Genomic DNA, 8,883 nt, shown 5'->3' with positions numbered 1-8,883 from the left:
TACCTCCTTTAAAGTTTGCTGGCTAAAAGAAGAACCACCTTCCTTAACTAGATATGGAAAGAACCTTGATGCAGAACCGAAAAGAGAAAAAAAAGAAAAAAAAAGCTATTAAAAAAATCAGAAAACAGAACCATTCAGTTCTTGTCCTTTATAATCTTTATACAGTAGTCTTAGTTCCAAGTCTGGCTGTTTATATTTTGGCCTGTGGGTTCTTATGTATCTCTACTAGCTTTTGATCTATCAACTTTTCACTTTTACAATCTTCTAAGAAAAAAACAGTCATTTTGAAAGGTGAGACAAAATAAAGTGTCTTGCTTAAGAAATCAACTTGAAAATGAATATGAGTAAATGGGAATATTTAACTACCTTAAGTTAATTTTCTTAGATTTAATTTAAAAATTTAAAATATAGTAAAAATTATACATTTAACATAAATTAGTGATTTTCCCCCTCACGTCCCTATACATAATATGCTACTTAAATTTTGTTTCCGTTAACATTTTTGTTTCGGTATAGTTACTTCTATCTTACACTATTCTAATTTCAGTTCATCTAGTTTATATAAGGCATTATTGCATTTAACAATGACATTAAAAAGTTCAAGACATGTCTCCTAAGCTCTTAAATCACCCTGAATGCAACAGAATTCACTGGTCAATTTTTGAATTTCTAACTTTATCAAAGTAATGAGCAGCAGAAATAATTTATTCGAGGTGGCAATGATACAGAACAGTGAATCTGAAGCCAGGAGATCCAAGTTGGAATCCTGTCCCTTGTAAGTCTAGACTTTAGGTTAGTTATTTTAGTCCACAGAGCCTCAGTTTCCTCTTTATAAAATGGGCCTATTAATGCCTACCTTATAGACCTGTTGTTAAGATTGTATAATCCTAAACTTTTATGAGCACATCTAGCAGTGAACATGTATTCTATAAATGCCTGTAGGATATGAAACACACTTTTGACAAACTTAGGGTTTCAGTGGACTGTGAGTCAATATGAACTAACAGAATTGATGACAAAGAGAAAGTTACTGGAATTAGGCTGCATTAACAGAGTATCCTATTCATAAGAGATTGACTGTATTTTCTACCTCAAACCACATTGACAATACTGGGTTCAGTTCTATATACAATATTTTAAAAGGAATACTGACAAAATGTAGCAGACCAAAGTGAAATATCCAGCATACCAATGGTCTAGAATTCATACTATGAGAACCAGTGGAAGGACTTGTGTATGTTTAGCCTAGAGAAAAGATACAAAACTATTTTTAGAAGATATATCTAGGGCCAAAGATGAAGTTATATATCAAAATGAAACCTCTCTCCTACAAGAATTTTATTTGCCATCAGTTATTACTGACACAAATACAATTTTTAACACTAAGGAAAAAGTCTATTTTATTATGGTTTTAATTCTAGTATTCTGAGGGCTAAAATAAAATGAATGTAGATCAATTTAAAAACTGGCTTTTAGAAAAATTCAATGTATTTTACTGAGCTGTCTTGTTAAGGATTTGGAAGATAAAATTGCCAATTTTAAGTTCTGACTATAGGAGACCAAATACTAGAGGCATAAAGAAATAATAACCTGTAGAGTAAAATTAAGGAAAAGAAAACTGAGAAAAATTTTAATAAATTCATTATTGGATATTAACAGGAAGAATGAAATTGACAGTCTAGGCAAAACTTCAGGTGCGATTGCTGATAAGTGGATATATATTTATGCCAATCTGCATTCAATTTATTCCTGTTTTTATAGGGAGATAATTTTGAAGAATCAAATGGATAGGCAGGGGCAAAACTGAATAGAGTAGTCTGGGGTGTTATCTACTGTATTTATGCTAAGAACCTGAAATCCCTATTATACCAGAGTTCATTAGACTTGTATATTTATTTGCTATTTAAATCAGGGCCTGCGCTATCGAATTCTGCCCTGTTTTCATTTTCTTAAGAAAATATCCAAAGTAACTCTATAAATAGTAAGTTCTCTACTATTCTTTGAGTCATCTATCTTGAACCGAGAAGTTGTTCAAGGTGGGAAAACAATGAATTCAACCCCTTTCTATAATTTTGGCACTAAAATTCAAATTTTATGGTTACACTTTTGCTGAGATCAGAAACACAGCCTTAAACATTAAAGCTCATATTTAACTCAATCATCCTGTTAAATATATACATGTCAAATATATAAAACTTTGAGGACAGGAACACCTGGCATTCAATTAAGCATTGTTTAATTCTCAAAAATAGCTGTTATTTGAACAATAATTGAAAAATGGTTGTTGCATACTGTCAACTTTATTTCACAAATTATAAAACAATGTACAGCTTTAAGAGCCTGGAATTGATATGTTTACTAAATTAATATCAACTGATCATATTATTAAGTTTGCAAAGACTTCTTCACCACCAAATGCTGACAGTACCTAGCACCCTTATGAATTTTTCTGCTTTGGATTATAACACTCTTTACTATAATCCAAGTGCCAAAAGAGCAATTTGATTTTTTTCTCATTTGGCACATAGCTTTCTCTCAGAAACATTCACATTATAAAATTCTTCAAGATAATTAAAATTTCCTCAAGAGTGGCACAGGTAGACAGTAATTTACACAAGTAAATTTCCATTACAAATAAATTAAAAATAGGAGAATTTTCAGCTATATCTAGGGATTCATACCAAGAGTATTACACTTTCATTGAAAACACAACAGATTTTATATCATTTGCCATATTGATTACTTAGTGCCCTACTGATTATGACATTCTGATTTTATTTGCAATACTTTCAGTAAATCCTACTTTACACAGTAATTCAAGAACTGACAATATTTTCTAGAATGGTATGATTACATGCCATTGCTATTCTATGGCTAACTAGATAACATTTCTGAAAACTTATCTTTGATAATCAGTCCAATGTGAGAAATAGTTGTAATTTCTTTTTGGTAGCCTATATTATGGATACCAGGCAAATTTAATAACTTCCTTGAATTACAAAGTAACTTATCTCCATTACTTTTGTTTACAGGACTACTAACACTGATAGCACTGAATAGTGAAGTTTTTGCTTTACTTTTTGTTTCCTATTTATGAAGTCAATGTCTTAAAATTTTTGTTGTTGTAGATTAAAGACAAAAAAGCAATGATCTTAATGCTGACAATGAACCTAAAGATGTTATTTTATTTAGCACCAAATGATACATTTATTTTAAATTCACATAACAGAAATAAATAAAAATCAAAGCATAGCTCAAAAAAAGAAAAAAGTAGGAAAAATTATGACTATTTCTGAATATTTTATGTTAAGCAACAAAAGTTTAAGACCTTAAAACTTGAAAACAAACTTGAAAAATATTTCATCTCCACTCAATTTGTAAAAATGAACCCAAAACACTGCCATTATTTAATTTTGACAGTATCAAATATATGGAACAGTAATATTCCAGTTTCTGGGATATCCATATTCCATAAGTGAAAAATTAAAAAAAAATCCCTATCTTAAAGAAACAATGGCATAAAACAAACATTAAAAAAAAAAAGCAGAAGAGTGAACATCCACACAATCATAAAGAATCAATGAATACTCTCATTGTGTATCTATCTTTCTGGGTATTATTTAATTGCAAACATCACCATTTTAGTATCTAAGATTAAAGGTAACTCCAGGCATACTACCTAGGAGAGACAACAGAAAACATTCCAACTATGAAATACAGCAAATGATCTATGTTTAAAAGATGCTGAAGAATATCCAAAAAAGGCTGCTTGCTTGGAAATTTATAAAGGAGATGACATGAGCTTAAGAATGTGATGGTATCTGTACTTATAAATCTGTTGGGAATTAAATGATACTTTTTTTTTTTCCTTTGGAAAAGTGAGCTGCCCTCCAGTCTACAGTAACAGCGCAAGACCAATTGAAAAGATTTCTTTTTCTAAGAGTTAAGTTGAAGAAAAGCTGAGCTGGCTTCCAAGGGACCAATTAAGAAACCCAACCCTGGATTATATAGGATTCTTTGGGGATTTGCAAATGTTTCCATTCTAGTTTTCCACAGACAAAAATATAAAGGGAAAAAAATCAGAAAAAGAAGTGATCTGTGGCATTTGGCCACTACTCTTCAAACTGGCTCATTATTAAAAGTTTTCAATATGTAATTGATTCCTACCCGAAAAACTACTTACTGAGCTCAATGGCTGATCTATGATCATGAAGTCACTCTTGACACATACACATTATTCACTGGGTCACTAATGCAATGGTGTGAGGTAATGTAACAGAAGTATCTGAAGCACTAGTTTTCATTTAAACAGCCCTATCCCTCAATATCAAGAACAGAAAGAGACGCACCTGAGTTTCTTTTATTTCGCGATATTTAGATTAGCTCAAGGAATTGATGGAAGAGAATCTTTCTTGTAACTGATTTTAGGGTCTCAAATTTAGGGAAATAAATATCTTCTGCATTTACCATGATCTTGATTTTGAGAGTTTTTCTAGGGGTATAACATCAATTTCAGGTAATCTATTAGAATTATTCCCTTAGAATTTGTAAGTTTCTCAAAAGTTAAATGAATCAGGGTAAAAATGTTTCTTATTCTAAGAAAGAGGTGTGCATGTGTATATATAAAAGGAAGGAAAAGGGATTGCCTTCCTGTTTTTCCTACCTCCTGAAGTTTTAACAGCTAAATTTTAAGCACCTCACAAAGAAGTCTGCAGTATAATCTAGCAAAATGCAGAAATTATTTTTCAAGTGGGGAGAACATTTCCAATTTATAAAACCATAAAATAACTGTCAATAGCATGAATAATGATGATAATAAAAATGACCATTACTTATTTGTAAAATTCTTTGAAGGAAAAAGGTTTACAATTATGATTCTTAGATTTAGAGATAATAGAGCCTGGCTGTAAAGTACTTTACAAACAGAAAACTTACCCAAGGCAATGGCATTATTCTTGATCTAAATTGGACTAAATAAATACCAAACTTCAATGAGTTGGAGGTAGAGGGATGTTAGAAAGTTGTGATTCTAGAATGGTAGAAAAAATTCAGAAATAAAGCAAAACATGACACTGAACTTTTTATAGCAATAGTAGGGGGACTGTGAGTTAATACTTACAAGGTAAGAACTGCTGGGCTACGTAGGGGGCTTGTTCTATTATGGTCTTCATTTTATTGTTACTAAACCTACGAAAAAGGTAAGAGTGAAGACTATAAAAATTTGATCACATTACTTAAGTTAGAAAATTTTCAACTGAGGTTGACAATTATTGTTTTCTGATTCTTACATAGCACAGAATAATCACAGATTAGAAAAACCCAGCAGCAGATTTATATATTTCAGTCCAGAGTCTATCATTAGTTTTTAAAATACACTTTTCTGTTACTATTATCTTCTTGAAGTTTAAAAATCAAATATATAAAACTCATACTTCAATGTCTAACTTGGAACACACTGAGGCTTCTGGAGGACATCATATAAGTACAGATATTTTAAGATAAATTCAAGATCATACCTCAAGATTGACCAATCTCTCTCTTACACACATACACATGTATACTACTGCAATATCTAAAAATCTATATATTGCTTCATTTCAAGAATTCTCTTATAATACAGTATAAATACAAAGCTTAAACTGAAACTCAAAATGCATGAAGAAATTTCTGAAAATAGTATGCTATGATTATGATCTATGGCCAAAAGAAAACATAGTTGTGAAATTGCCTGAATTAGAGTAAATGAAATAGTAGTGATAAAATAAATTATTTCCATGGTTGTCCTTTACTTACAAAAGTAGGAAGGATTAAAAGCCAGTGTGCAAAGGAAAGAAACATTACAGTTCATCTTTAAAAATAAAAGAATTTAAAAATATCCTAGCAACTTAAGTTGGTTAGTTTGATTTCTGTAGGCCATGATTATAGTTGTAGTTCTTACATCAACTAATGGTTTTAAGTACTTACTACAAGACACAGAATAGAGTGAATAAACCCAATCCATGCTCTTAATGGAGTATTCCAAGTGTACATCTTATTGTAGAATATCTTCACCAAAAAAGGGACAGTACTGTTTCCCACTTACTTGAAAAGATAAAAATTTCAAATCCACAGGAAAAATCAAGAGAATAGCAAAATAAATCCCCACATCCTACTCCTGGCTTTCCAATGCATCTGCATTGAATTCTAATATTCTGCCATGCTTATTTTTTTTTTTTAAAGAAAAAAGACTATATACAAACAGTTGAGTCCCTTTTGTACCATACCCTGGATTCCATTCCCCTCTTTCCCAAGACATAATCACAATCCTGAACTTGCTATTTAATTCTTATGCATCTTTTTACATTATTATTACAAATTCAATTATTGAAAATAACATATATCATTGCTTTCAAGCTTTATATAAATGTTATACTGTAGCTAACCTTTTGCAATTTGTTTTTATTTGCTGAAGTAAGACATTCATCATCATGATACACATAGCTCTCACTTTAACAGCTATAAAACAAACATTTTTCATCACGTGACTGTGTCACAATTTGCCACTCTCCTATTGCTTAACATTTACACTGCTTTCAATTTTTTCCTATTACAAGTAAAAATAAACAAGACTTTTCCACAAATGCCTGAGTTTATCTAGAACATCTAGGAATGGAATTGTTGGGTCCAAGCCTATGTATATCTTCAACTGTTGTAGGATACTGCCAAATGCTCCCACAAGCAGCATATAAAAAGTTACCCTTTCTGTATTTTCTCCAATACATATTTGGAAATACATTTAAGAAAAATAGCTACTATCTAAATGAAAATTTAAAAAATTCTTAAGTGATCAATCCCTTCTGTTTTAATTATGCACAGGTCTAATAGAGGTATTGTTTCATTATGTTCCAAATAAACAGACTTAAAATTTGGTCCAAGGTACTTGCACAAAAATTAAGCTCTTATAATATAAATTTTCCTTATATGATTAAGGAAATAACAAGATTGAATCTAAAACTACTGTGGTAGAAATGATAAGATTCATAGTTAGTTAGTGAGCTTAGATTCATGATGACCAAAGAGAAAAAAATAAAAGCAGAAAGTGTGAAGAATCCTTCCCCATTTCATTTTGGAGAGTATTCTCACATGTGTTGCTTCTAAAAAAAACTCACTTAGAGCTTGTAAAAAACACAAATTCCTAAGTCTAGCTCCAGAGATTGATTCAGCAGATCTGGAAAAATACTTTATTCTAAATTATTCTGGTACAGGTGGTCCATAGACACTTTACACAGTAATTAGAAAAAAACAAGGTGTTTTCAATATATAGCATTACATAATTCACTTTTTGGTTAAGGGTAGATAATAGTAATTAATATGTTATCTGTTAAATTATATCAACATGTTAAAGAAAATATTCTAGTATTAGGGAAAAAAGACAAAAATAAACAAATAAAAAAACACCCCATAGTTTTACCTTTTTAAAAGAATGCTATTACAAATGTTGGACTGTAACTTGGGACATTAGGCTTATACACTAATAACATCATTTGCAGTTTTTCACCAAGAATGCTACAGATGAAATCAGAACTTTAATAGAAATCCAATATTCATTTCCCTTTAACTACAACCTATTGGAATTTTAATAAAAGAGGAGAAAAATATAGATATGAAGGTTATGCAAATCTGTGCGAACTCAAATTGTAAAAATAAAAAACACTCTTCTACACTATTTGAAATTACAGAGTCCTAATTCCAAAAGATTTAGGATAACCTAAACTTTCCAGATACAAAGTTCAGATATAAGACATTATTTTAATAGTGAGAAAAAAGTAAAGACTTTTAAAGAGTTTCTATCTGTAGCCTGCTTTGTCTTTATATAAGCACAAAGTAGTATAGGGTGTGTTCTTTTTAGTGACAGTGAAATCAACACGTTTGGCCTTGTTTAGACTGGGCTCTAAAATCATGATAATATAAGCTTAGAATTTGGTCCCAAAGTGAAAGAAACACCTCTATGTGGCCACAGTCAACTTTTCTTTCCTCAATGTATTACCTAACTTGTGTTATCGGCAACTAAGGATTAATAATTTTTTCCAATTTACCAGCTTAAAAGTGAAAAGCATGAAATATACCACATATACTTTCAGAATCAAGACTATTTTCCATTTATACAGATGGAATTAAGTGAATAAAAATTAAATAAACCAAAACTAGAGTAAATAGTAAAAAATAGTTAAGAGTCTAAGAGCTTTAAGCATCTACTGTTCTCTTTATGCTACTTTGGGAAGAAAATACTTTTTTGTCAATGACTGTATTCATTATATTATATATGGGTTCCTACCTGGTCTGTAAAAGCTGATGGGTGCAGGCTCCTTTGGCCACTATTATTGTATACTGATGCTATTCTGTACAAGCAGCAGCAATCTCCTAGTCCTTGCTCCCAACGTAAGAAGCAAGAACAAGGGCTGTGGTGATACTTGTTTTTTCACTGTTGCTGCCACTGAAGCAGCAAGCTGAGAAAAGCATATGCCACTAACACACAGAAGAAAAAAATGATTCAGCTCAACCTATCCAGAAGCTCTGCTTGTATAGCTACATGATAAAATTATTTAAGAAGAAATTTTTTCTTTAAAGAGTAGGATGGGGAGATAAGAAAAGACAAAACTGGTGTTTTGATTAGAAAGGGTATCTATAATGTATCCAAGGGGAAAAAAATTAATGACACTTTAACACCTAGTTTAAATTTAGCTGTTCAGTTATCAAAATTCTCAGAAAAGTTTTAAGCAGGTTCAGGGTGAATTCATAAAGAGTATCTTCTCTACCTATTTTCCTGGAAAATAAGAAAGTATCTAAATTTCAATCAAGAAATGAAATTATATTATGCTTAGAAAAAGCCCCAGTCTCCAGGTT

The sequence above is a fragment of the Camelus bactrianus genome, chromosome 14 (genome assembly GCF_048773025.1).
Source record: "Camelus bactrianus isolate YW-2024 breed Bactrian camel chromosome 14, ASM4877302v1, whole genome shotgun sequence".
Classification (NCBI taxonomy): domain Eukaryota; kingdom Metazoa; phylum Chordata; class Mammalia; order Artiodactyla; family Camelidae; genus Camelus; species Camelus bactrianus.
Note: the sequence above shows the minus strand (reverse complement) of the source record.